This window comes from Seriola aureovittata, chromosome 18 (assembly GCF_021018895.1).
Source record: "Seriola aureovittata isolate HTS-2021-v1 ecotype China chromosome 18, ASM2101889v1, whole genome shotgun sequence".
Taxonomy (NCBI): Eukaryota; Metazoa; Chordata; class Actinopteri; order Carangiformes; family Carangidae; genus Seriola; species Seriola aureovittata.
In genome coordinates, this window is record NC_079381.1 from 22,384,608 (window position 1) to 22,397,574 (window position 12,967).

The following is a 12,967-nucleotide window of genomic DNA, read 5'->3' on the forward strand; positions in this document are numbered from 1 at the left end:
AGGAATGTCTCTGGGTTGCGTTAAGATGGTGTGATGATCAACAGGTCCGCCTGAGTTCTGCATCGCTCCTGATACTGTATCTCACACAGTATCAGGGTCAGAGGTCATCAGGAGAAGCAGAACTCACTGAGGGAGAACGGACCAATCAATCACTCCAATCGCACAGTGCAAAACAAAATGAAAACCAAAACATCTTATTCATGTTGTGCTCACAGGCTGTATGGTTTATAACAAAAAGGAAATACCACTTATTAATAAGACATATCATTTACAAGGGGTTTGCAACTTGTGACAAATGTTTTAATCATTATTGAATCCATTAATTATGTTTTTAGAGCCGTATAAATTAATTTGTAAGAATAACTTTTGGGTTGCCTGATTGTGAAATATTGTTCTTTTTATGTGACATTTATTTGGTAACTTTAGTTACTTTGCAGATTCAGATAAATAACACAAAATATAATCAACAAAGAAATCCTGATGTATAATAGATTTCTTTTGTTACTTTAAGTATGTTTTGATGTTTTTACTTTTATACTTTTACTTAAGTAAAAAGAGCTTTAAAACATCTGGATCAAATCAATTTATTAACAACTTATTGAACATTAAAACTTCAGCAGGTAAGTGGTTGATTTTTTCCACTGGAGGTCCAACTGATGAATTACAGAGATAGATAATGGGGGGAGGATACACTGTTGAGATTATTGATGGCTCATTACTGATGATTAAAGCATTAATATACGCCTGAATTGAGTGAATAATAAACTGTATGTTGGGTAGTGACAAATTAAAAAGGTGAGCTCCTGCAGCAGCCGGATGTCAACAGCGCGTATCTACAGTGACAGTCCTTCAGTGTCCGACCCGTTAACTCTCAAACAAGAGGTTTCTCACAGGATGTTTAGGTGATGACAGATCGCTCGCTCTCTGTGTCGCTTCCTGTTTCTGTGTCACTGTGGTTTTTTATTTTTCCTGATGTCTGTCCCTCCATGTGTCAGACAGGAGTGTCCGTCCTCACTCAGCGTCCTGACAGCTGACAGACAGCGGGGCGGAGGGCGAAGAGGACACAGCTAACGCTTCTCTCTCACTCTGTTTTATCTCTTTCTATCCCACTCTGTCTTTTCTTTCATCCCTTTTATTTTAGAAGAATCAGGCATATTAAATTTGCACATCTAAAAACCAGATGGAAACAGCTTGACTGAGGTGGAAAAGCTGAGATGCAACTAAGAAGAAATGCCAACAAAGTGCAAAGGAAACAGATGTAGAGAGTAAATCATGACGTACATGAAGCATGTGAACTAAACATCCACTAAAGAAGAAGAGACTGTAACACTCCTCAAATTAATACATGAAATAAACATAAATGATTCTCCACTGCACTATGACATAATGGTAGTGGATGGAAATGCATTACTTCTAATTATGTTTTGCAGATTTTCTGGAAAGTCAGTTAAAATTTGATAAACCCAGATAAAGAGGAAGTTGTCCCGGGGAAGTTGCGCCCGTGCAAACCACTGGCGACTGCTGTTTTAGAGCAGAGAAGAAGAATTGATTTCCAGAAAATACTGCAACATTAGCAAATTGTCAACAACTGGAGAATACATTACTGTGTACGAAATGCAAGGCTTTAATTTCGAGGGGTGGTGCTAGTGTTGGGACAACTAGTGTAGGAAGTGTCATTTATCTCAAGATATTAAGATAATAAAAGAAAGCTTCTACAGCGTTCATGTATTTGTTGTATGATAACAGTCATATCACATTTATACAGAGTTAGTATAAACAGCCGTTGCTGGAGCCGTCATTCAGCTATTTCCCGGAGGCAGTACGTGTCAGTGTAAAACAAATTCATATCAATCTTGCAAAAGTATCAGTTCATAAGATCAGCTCGTACTCTTATGGTCATGGTATTCTACTTTTTAAACTTGTAACAATAACTGCTGCCACAGTCGGGAGAGTCAACGTGCGTAATACACCTCACAGTCTTTGTTTAATCCAAAGGGACAAGTACAAGCTAATTTTGAGCTAATAATGTGTTTTGTTGGGGGGAAAACAAATCACCTGTAATAGGATAATACACTAACAAGAATCTTGTAAGCTTGTAAATAAAATAAAAAACTAGCGTCTTGTTTGAGAGGAGACATGACAGCAGAGGAGAAGGGTTAAAACTTGGTACTACTGTCAACACCTGCCTGTTTTCCAACGTACACAGACACAGACTAATCATGAATTAATCACTGAAGGGAGCTCAGAGATAAGACGGCTGAAACAGACTGCGACCTCCGGATTATTGTGTGAACAAGCCGGTTTGGTGAGAAAAGGGATTCGGGAAAGATTAACCCCCCCCCCCCCCCCCGGTCACTCCAGTATGTCCACTGAGATGGTATCGTGAGGTTTGATGCCATTCACAAACCCTTTTCACGAGTATTTAGGTTAACTCCCATCCAGGCATCCAGAACTCATCCTCACTTCCTGACTTATATCAAACCCCTTTATACCCGACTCTCCCCGGCCCTTCATTTTCTCTCAGCTGTTCAAACACTGCTCTTCTATTTATATGCATTAGCCTGGGAATATATTTACTCATGTCCATTGAAGCGGTCCAGTATGAAAGAGCATCAGTTTGGCTTGTCAAATTACCCAGTGCCTGTGTCTGTGCTGCCTGCTAATGACAGATAATTGGGCTGCTGGCAGGTTTGCCCACCGGTTTTTTGGGGTTTTTTTTTTGTTGTTACATCCAGATCCAAGTCCAGCATCACATCGCTGCGACTGTGGCGTCGTCTCAGGCTGCCACAGCAAAAGTAATGGTGATGAATGTGTGTCAGTAGAGTGATGATAGCTCCAGTTTGTCCCTCTCATGTATTAGCATTACATTTTATTCATAGTGTTAACCAGTCCCACAGATTTTCGGAGGTATTTCCAGAATCCTCAGAGACTCTTATAACATCTGGATGAAACAATCTTCTGTCCGCTGCGCGACAGAATGAATCATTAACCTGTTTTCCAAGTTGTGACACCAGAAATGACTGACTTTCCTTTTCTCACTTTGTACAGTAGAAACTTATTCTGTATGAAAATACACAATAATAAAACGTGACATCAATTTGGATCAATGACTGATGAAGAAATGTTTTCATTTTGGTTCACGTCATTCAAAATCAAGATCCAAATATATTTCATTGTCCTCGACTCCCTGCGGTAAAAGCAACATGGATAACAAAACACAAGTGTTACTGACCTTGTTGTTTTGGTAGGAGCTGTTGATCAGATAAAGTCTGCATCTTAACGGTACAGCTGTCTTTGTTGTTCCTCTTTCGTAGAACTTTAACGGCTCACACATATCAGGTTTCCAGGTGTGATTGTATAGAATGAGACTGTTTCTGATACGGAGCTAAAACGAAAACAAGATAAAAATCTTTGTTATCATGCAGCCAACAGAATATTTTCTCTTCCAAATGGTTAGAAGACTCTTTGAGGCTTGTGGAAACATCTTCAGAACAGCGATAAGGTTAACAGTTTACTTTAAGTCCCCTTGTTTATCTTCATAATCATTAATAAATGGTTTATAACACACTGTAATGTGGTTGTAGGCGGATTATTAATGTATATGTCAACAACTGTAACCCCACCTGTGAACACCTGTAAGTGGCGGCTGGTGTATAAACAGAAAATAAAATAGAGATGTAATAAAATAAAATATATCTTCGTAGGAGAAGTTGTAACAGGTGACAAATACTACGTATTAATGAAGATGAACATTAATTCTTATATACTGCTTATAGATGATAAATATGGGCATGTAACTTAAAATGCTGCCGTATTAAGTGTTGTGTATCTTTCTCAGAAACTGATGCTTACAGTTACTGATGTGAGGCATGCAGGTGTCTGTGTATCTGTAGTTTCTGTGTTTTCTGTCCCCTTTACAGTTACTGTGCAGCTGCAGCCAGTTAACCGGCGTATTCTCAGCTTTCCACCTACACCGGTGTGGGCAGCAAAGGGCCAATTTATGGTTAGCTTGCTCAATACATCCAGTGTAATTTAATTCATTGCCAACAACCTGTGAAAAAGTTTAATGGCGGTATAGACCAAAAAGAATTAGTGATACCAAAGGAGATTAGAGAGGCATTAGGATGTGGGAGGCTCGGCCGCGGTGCTTAACGACTCCTCTGTCCTGAGCAAATCAGTTTTACAAAGCAAAGCTGCTCTCAGCAGAATTACAGCCACTGTTAGCCACTCTTATTGCCTGCCCCCATTAACTGGGTCCTACCTGAAGAGGGATCGCTGGAATAACAACATTAATCCAGACTGCTGGCAAACAAGTTAGTTCCCGGGAAAAGTTCTCCTGCAAAAAAAAAAAAATATATATATATATATATATATATATATATATATAATTTAAAATAAAGCATGATTTTTTTAGTCATGCCAGAAACGTGTCACTAGTGTGATTTCGATTATATTTTCGATTAATTGTGCATCCCTATTGGAGAATAAAGTCTCCAATAATGAATAAATGCATGATGAATATACACTGAGGTTTAGATGGAGAAATTTCTTGCACGGAAATTCATCTGGAAATCAATAATAAGCACCAAACTTCTTAAGTCTTTCCAGGAGACTTTCAAGAAATTATGGAGAGGAAATAACAGACGTGTGAAACAAAGAGTTATAGATAACTTTAGTGGAGTAAAGAGTGCAATATTTTCCTCTGAAATCTAGTTGAGTACAAGTATAAAGTAACTACCTTAAAAAATGTACTTGAGTAAATGTACTTTCCACCACTGGACACGTCTCTTTCTGTTTGTTTCAGGTTCCTTAAAGGGCTGACAAGTTCAGTTTTCTCACATAAAACTGGGCTGCAGAGACGTGCTGACGTGAAAGAAATACAGTGTAAAGTAAAGGAGGAGGACGAGGAGGAGGAGGAAGAGGAGGAGGTGAGGGGAGATGTGGTGAAAGGAAAGAGCCAGGGGTGAGGGAGGGGCAGAGGGGAAGGGCTCGTATTGATCATCCGCCAGGTGTGATGGATAGCGCAATAAGTGGCAGCGGCCAGCGGAGGAGAGGAGAGAGTGATTTCTGCTTTTCAAAGTCGTGATGAATGAGAGCGTCGGGAGGGAGGCCGGCGTCCAGAGCCCGGCGCATGATGGACTGCTGTGTCAGATGGAGAGAGAGAAAGTGAAGGAGAAAAGAGGAGGTGAGGAGAGCGGAGGGAAGACAAGAGCTGTTTACAGACAGAGAGGATGTGGGGGGGGGGCATCAAGGAAAATGGAAGGAGGAAGGTAAGTGAGATAGGGGGTGAGATTTTAGGAGGAGGGTCAATAAAGTGCAAAGAGAAAAGGAGGCGACTGAGAGAGAGATGAGGGCAGGAGGCGACAGCAGAGTGAGTTCATCTTTATTAATGGCCAAAGAGCAGAGAGGGAGTTATTAAAAAGGAAAAAGATGAATGAAAGAATGAGTGTGAACGAGGGAAAGGGGGGGGGGGGGTTTGACGAAGGGAGATGTGATATACGCCCCCTCCCGGCGCTCTGAAATCCAATAATAACACTGAGGAATGGGCCAGCTGGTGGACTGAGGGGAGGAGGAGGCAGCCAGTGAAGACCAGGCAGGGGCAGCAGAGAGACTCCCACGCCCATAAATACAGGAAGAAAGTTGTTTTCATTTCTTTATTAGCCCTGATAATATGCTAGTGTTTCATGTGTTTGTTTTGTTGGGATTACAAGATGCCACTATTTTGCCAGTGCCTCAGCATAACCATAAAAACATTTCATAATGCTGTAGTCACTAAAACTGAATGACGCATTGCAAGATTTGATATTTTGGTGGAAAACGAGTGAAAACGTTGTCAGTAAACATCTTACTTAGATACTTTGATGCTGTATGTTAATTAACATTTCCTAAAAAAAAACATAATCAAGTCGACGTTATGTCTCCTTTAAAATATATTTATGTCGCAATCGAAATATCTGCCAAATCACAATATGATTTTTTTTTTCTTTGCATATCGTTCAGCCCTAGTATAAATGCACTTTCTAGGACACAGGGTTGAAAGAGTCGCAGATAAATAACAGTAAGTGTATTTTCTATTCTATTCTGTTGTGGTGAACATCACAGCTTCACCTCCAGCCTGAAAGTCTTCAAACTGCACCAGAAGTTCATCGTTGCCTTTTACTGTCACTAAATATTACATAAGGTAAAGAAAGGTGCACTGGAACTCACACATAGTCTGAAAGGAAACTAAAAGTGCATGCATATCTATGTAAAATGAAAAAACACAACAGGTTTTGCAGCTGTACTCCCTCGTGGTCTAATGGTCTATAGAGGCTACTATCATTGGAGAAAATAGAAATTGCAGCTTCTACTCTGTGATAGTCTTTTCCACAAACATTTGCTTAACACTGGTGGAAAATATGAGTCTAAAAAGAAGCTCCTGCTCTTTGATGCCAGAGAACTGACAAATGTAGATGTATTTAGTAGCTGAAAAGCTCTCAGTGTGACATCACTTCATGCACTTTTTGATGGTGGTAATAGTGAAGATAAATGCAGCGATACATATCTAAATGGCCTCCACGACAACAAGTTACATCACCAATAGGCTTTTTAAAAAAGCATTTTAAAGAGTGTTTGAGGATAAATGTTCCCCTCAAGTCTCGCTCCTCTGCACTGAGAAAAATTTAGCGTCCTGCTCTGCCGGTCTTTATGTTTCTGAATCCACAGGACATCATCCATTATGGCTGTGGTTTCCTGCCTTCAGGACCCTCACACGTCTCATAAATCAGTGTTTGGATTTCATTCTAGGCTGGAATGACAACACAGCATTTTATTTTAGTCTGAGTAGCTCTCCAACACTCAAGTGCTGCACTGTTGACAGTGACTAGACAGTTTCATATTGAAGTCCTGCTATCCAGGAACACTGGAACTGCATGAACATATATGAACTGAGCAGTTGTGTGGATGGTTTGCCTTTTGTGGCGACGCCATTGTTCTCGATGTTGACTCCAACTTTGCACAGCTGCAGAGTGCAAACAGAATCTGTCTTTTTAAGTCTATTAGTGCACATCTAGGCAGCCTTGTGCATTGTGCAGTGTAGTTAAAGCTATTATAATCAGTAATCGTGCGCTAACAATGGCATCAAATGGCAAACATCCAAAGTGAGACTAGCTGGTAAACATAGTGGAGCATTTAGCAGCCAGTTATTTCTCTCAGGAGCTGGTGGAGACCAAAGCAGAGCTAAGAGAGCAGGACACACTCATAAAAACTGCTTTATAGGACCATGAGAGGTCAGAACTCCTGGGCACCTTTAAAATAGGGCTGCATGATATGCAAAAAAAAAAAAATCATATTCTGACAATAATGGCGCTCACAATGCAGAACAATGTTGTGACACATTTTACCTTTATCAAAAAAAATTGCACCTCCTGTGATATTTTTCAGCTTGTGCAATTTTGGATATTGCACTTCTCGATATATTTCGATTAATTGTGTAGCGTTAACTTTAAAAGGTGATAATACATGAATGTTGTGACAATACCCAGCCTTACTCCTGCTATACTGGTGGTATTAGTGCTGTGGGAATGGACTGAATGTATAAAGACATGGAGCAAGTTTGGGAGTTTGTAATAAGTTGGGAACAGAGGAATTTAGAAATAAAGGCCTGGTTTTCTCTGGTAAATTTCTGGTGATTGAAATCTAGGTCACCAGAAATCCTGGATTTATGTTTTTGCTATTTTTTCGTGACAAACTGTTGCCACAAGTGCGGGGTTACACGAAAAGCCTGTCCTCATAAAACACAGTGTTCTCTGCAGCTATGGCCTCAAGAGATAAACATCCAAAGCAACAAATGCAGAGTAAGTACCAGTGAAAACCAGACACACACACACAAACACAAACACAAACACACACACACACACACACACACACACACACACACACACACACACACAGCCACTGATACGCCTGTGCAGAGCCACACGGGCTGATGAGGTGTTATGTTTGGGATCCTGGGGCCCATGCATCAACTCTTGTGGGACAAGTAAGGTGACTCCTGGCAGCCCAACAAGAAGTGGCACCACATATATCTCTTAATAGAGTCACTTGCGGCTCCTCCCTCCCTCTTTTATTTCTCTCTCTACACACAAAACACACACACACACACACACACAAACTGGTGAACAGCTCATTCGTCTGGTTTTCTTAAGACATATTAGCTGCTCAAGCACCGTGGCAACTACTCATCTACCATCATTACCTAAGCATGTTTTACTGCCGTCACTTATTTACGGGCCCAGCAGCACCACTCCTGCCTGTCCAGGACTATTACCCACAGGCAGAGGTGGAAGTACATTTACTCAAGTACAAACACGGTACTTTATACTTCTACTTCACTGCTTTTTAGACAGAAATTGTACTTTTTTACCCCACTTCAGCTACAGTTACAAGTTACTTTACAAATTCCACACACAATTGATATGAAAATTTTTTATCTTTTTTATAAATAAACTTCCTTTAAATAAACTTCTGCAGTGCCCCCTGGTGTGCGGACTCTGGTGCCTACAATTTGCTGAAACAAGGTGTTTATTCTCCAAAACTAATGTCTGTATTAAACAAATGCAGATCTTAAAATTATTTGCAACTTGTGAGCTACAAACACAAGAAATTAGAAGTTAATAAGTGCTATTGTTGTGTTGTAATTAATAAAAAATATCTTCCGAACCCCCCCTATTCTATTTTTATTGCAACTGAGTGCAGCATGTGTACATTAAAGGTAATTAAAACGTCCAAGCAACAAAAATAACTGTTTTCACTGTGGATATGGGCCAAGAAAACATTCGATGTCAATAAAAAATGTTTTCTTGTGTATTCAATGTCCTATATCTAAGCTTATGCATTTAATAGCACAAGTGTCATTTTCATTTTCAGCCATTAACTGTGGGTCTGTGAGGTTTACATGAAATGTCATAACACATTAAATCGAGGTGTGTAAATTCAACAGCTACAGCTGAAACTAATGTTTCTATGGTAGCAGGGAAACTTTCTTCATGTTTTGAAGTTGAACCAGGTTAAAATGATTTACAGAGGTTTGTTTTATCCAAACAACTGGTTTTGGTTGGACAAGTCATTAGATTTACAACTAAAATAATCAACACATTAATCCCGAAGGGAAATAATCATTAGTCATAACTGTTTATAAAACAGTTAAATTTGCTCCACTCTAACTTTATACTTTTATTTTTTTTACTTTAAGTACATGTTGCTGCTGAATCCTCTGTAGTTTTACTTAAGTAGGATATTGAATACAGAACTTTTACTTAAATTGAATATTTATAGTTATATTGAATATAACTATGGTGTTAGTGAATAAATCCTCCAGCACTGTCCACAGGGTGACCTTTGTCATTTCCACCCGCTGTCAGCACAAAACCTGTATCATTACCTAAATAGAGAGGGAGTCAGAGCTGACAGTAGGTCAAGAGTGGAGAAGAAAAAAGTGGATCTACATGTTAAAAAGATTGAAACAGTCAGCTGAGCAAGGGATGAGAGGTGAGGAGGAAAAACGGAGAATGAAAAAGAAGGAGGAGCTGAAGCCAGACAAGCTCATTAAAGAGAGGGCAGCGGTGTGACAAATGATGCATGGAGCTGGCAGCATTGATCCCCCCCCACAACCCCCCCTCTCCCGTAGGGAGGATGTCTGGGCAGGGAGGTGCATGGAAAAGTGTGTGTGTGTGTGTGTGTGTGTGTGTGTGTGTGTGTGTGTGTGTGTGTGTGTGTGTAGAGGACTGAGAAATACTCAGGTGCCACAGCTCTAATGGAGAGGCCAGGGCCGCCAGCCTGTTGACAGATGACTTGTCAGTGGAGGAGGAGGAGAGGAGAAAGAAAAAGAGGAGAGGTAGTGATTAGATAGTTGTGCTAATGCTTGACCTCCTCTACCCTGGTGTCTGTCCTTCATGGAGCCTGAAGACGGGGGGTGGACAAGAGGGCAGAAAGAAAAGGGGGGACAGGATAGAGTGATAAGAAAAAAGAAAAAGAAAAACTGGGAGGAGAAATGCTGAGCTGGATTTTTCAGGAGGGGAATTTTGGCCCTTCATCAGTTAATGTGACATACCTTAAATCTAAACTATCATTATGAATAAATATCACATCTTGTTTTATGCTACTGTAGTTTAAAGCTTCATAAGTTATTTCTGCGTGAGTACTATGTACATTTACACAACTACTGTACTTAAGGAGCAACTTACAGGTTGATTTAAATAAATTTATGCTGGAATATTTCCTGCAAATGGTCATTTGAAAAGTTAATGCACGATTTCATAAATTTTAGAAGACATAAGGTCAGAAATTCAGAGTAAAAACTAGGCATTTTGAGCAATGATCATAAGAAACTATTTTGAGGGGACTTGAATGTTTTCATTGTATGCTAGGCTACTACACTTTTACTCCACTATACTTCAGAAATAAATTAATTTAGACGAAGTTACAAGCTACTTTTCAGATTAAGATTTTAACTGTTAATTATTAGTGTTTAACTCGAACTATCTAGTAATAAATACTGCCAGGTGTGTATCCTACTTTTTTTAGACCTTTTTGGCGCCAAATTGCAAATTTGCGTCGAAACCGGAACTTCTTCTCCGAGTCATAAACGAGTCAAATCTGAACACACATACATGTAACATATATTTTTAGATTTAGTGTTACTTACAATGTCTGAATATGTCATTGTCTCCGGTGTCCATCGTGAAGAAACCTCCTTAAATCCGCGTAGAGACAGTGCAAAAAAGACGCTCCTTATAGCTCCAGAATTCGCTTGAGAATTTTCACGATTTTAAGTTTTCTTCAGTATAAAACTAATACAGTGATAGTTGTCTGAACATCCATGAGTAATTTACAATCACGAACTGATAATAATTAATTCGGCATACTTTTATTGGAGTTAATTTGCCATAAACGTAAACAAATATATCATTGTACCCCATTGTAGCCCATAGTAACTAGTCCCGGACATGAGCCTATGCTTCCTGATTACATCTCCCAAAGCATTATGGGAAATTTAGCGCACGATTATCCCGCGAAATGGAAGTAAAATACAAAACAACACTAGGAATGACACGAAATCAATTAACATTTAGGTTGTTTTCATGTCTTCAGACTCCAATAACAATCAATTATATTGATCAAATTAAAAAAAAGTTAATTTTATTTATATGGCACATTTTAAGAGCAGATGTGCTTTACAATAAAATACTAAAAATAATAATAATAATAATAATAATTTTTACAACAAATAAAACCGAAGCAAAAATAATACAACCCTGACACTGTCAGGGGCAATTCTGAAAAATAAGTTAATTATTTTTAATTACATTTTGTTGCTCATACTTATGTCTTTGTGCTTAGGTAAAATAATACATGGTTGTGGTTTAAACTAAACAACAGTAGTGTATACAAATAAATATTATAAAGAGTGATTTCCATAAAGGAATAATTAAAACATTATTGACTTCAAAAACTGACTCTATATACATTAAATTATTCACCTGCCTGCAGCCGAAAACGTGTTGTTATGTTTTCTTTAGAATATGAATACTTCCTCCACCACTGATGTACTGGGTTGCGTTATATTGTGAGGTATACCTAAACTACAGCCTAAAAAAATGTGTGAGGAGATGTACCAGGCACGCTGCCACTGGGTTTGTGGTTGGCTAAGAGAAGAGAGGAGCAGGCTCAACTGTTGGCAGCATGAAGTCGGCAGCTGCTGCGAGTAACATCCAATTTCTGCAGAGAATCTTAATGTTATAAAAAATCTGGTGCTTTACTGTAACAACACTGCAGCTTAGTATGGATATAAATGCATGAGGTATAATGTCACCACTGCCACCATCTCCCATCACCATCTGATGGCGCCTCAGATTGATCTTTTGACTATATATAAACAATGGTGGAAAGTACATTTACTCAAGTACTTGTACCTTCCATTTTCTGCCATTACTTTTATTTCACTGCATAAGATAATATTGCACTTTTTACTCCACAAGATTTATTTGATAACTTAAGTTGCTGTCCAGATTCAGATGAATAAAACATGATATAATCAATAAATACACAATGATGTATTATTATGGATACGACTTTATTGATCCCTTGCTGAAATCCAAATGCTATCCAGCAGCATGCTATCCTAAAACATAGCTTCACTTTAACCAGCTGCAACGTTAAAGTGATCTGCACATAAATGCATCAATATTTACATTACAATAATATAATGTACATTATTCTGAAATGGGCCATTCAGCATAACACGTATTATTACTTTTTGCACTTGAATTATATCTTAATGCTAATACTTTTGTATTTTGGTACTTTTTGCTTGTAACAAGGGATTTCTACACTGTGTTATTGTTACTTTTACTTTATATGAAGTAGTTAAAACTGCTTTAAAATGCTGCTTACACCTACATATAATAACATATCAGTCACAAGGGACACTTTATGAATAGTGACATTTACTTTTCATAGTTAAAAAATTAATACTTCTGTAATTCTACTCAAGTAAAATAGTGAATGCAGGACTTTTTCTTGTAATGGAGTATTTTTAAATTGTTGTATTAGTGCTGTAACATATTTGAATACTTCCTCCACCACTGCAGGATAAAATGTATTAATAAGTGATGAAAAAAGTCAGTATAAAACAATCAAGTTTAAATGTAAGAGCTCGACCAACAATAAACATTTCCTAAGAAGTATTTTGTAAAGGAAATTTGTAGTATGTCTTTTTTAAAATAACAATGATTACTTGTCAACAACTAATGAATACATGCACCAAAGAAGCTCTAATTTACCTAAATCCACTGACAACTTGTCTTGTAGTGAACAACACTGTTTAAGGGGGTTTTTAAAATTTTATTATAGGTTACAGTGAAGGCATTTTCCAAGAGGACAGTTTTATGTGTTTGTGTGCAAAGACGCAAAAGTCTGATGAGACAAG

The 12,967-nt window shown here is 38.5% G+C and overlaps 1 long non-coding RNA gene across 2 annotated transcripts in view; it reads right to left on the reverse strand.

Annotated features, from left to right (window-relative positions):
- LOC130186733 (uncharacterized) overlaps positions 1-10,982 on the reverse strand; it is a 45,726-nt gene extending 34,744 nt beyond the window's left edge. For both annotated transcript variants that reach the window (XR_008830341.1, XR_008830340.1), the window contains exons 1-3: positions 10,685-10,982; positions 4,262-4,336; positions 3,233-3,385 (exon numbers count right to left, since the gene is read on the reverse strand). This is a non-coding gene — a long non-coding RNA (uncharacterized LOC130186733). The remainder of the gene's footprint in view (positions 1-3,232; positions 3,386-4,261; positions 4,337-10,684) is intronic.
- Between the last annotated feature and the right edge of the window lie 1,985 nt (positions 10,983-12,967).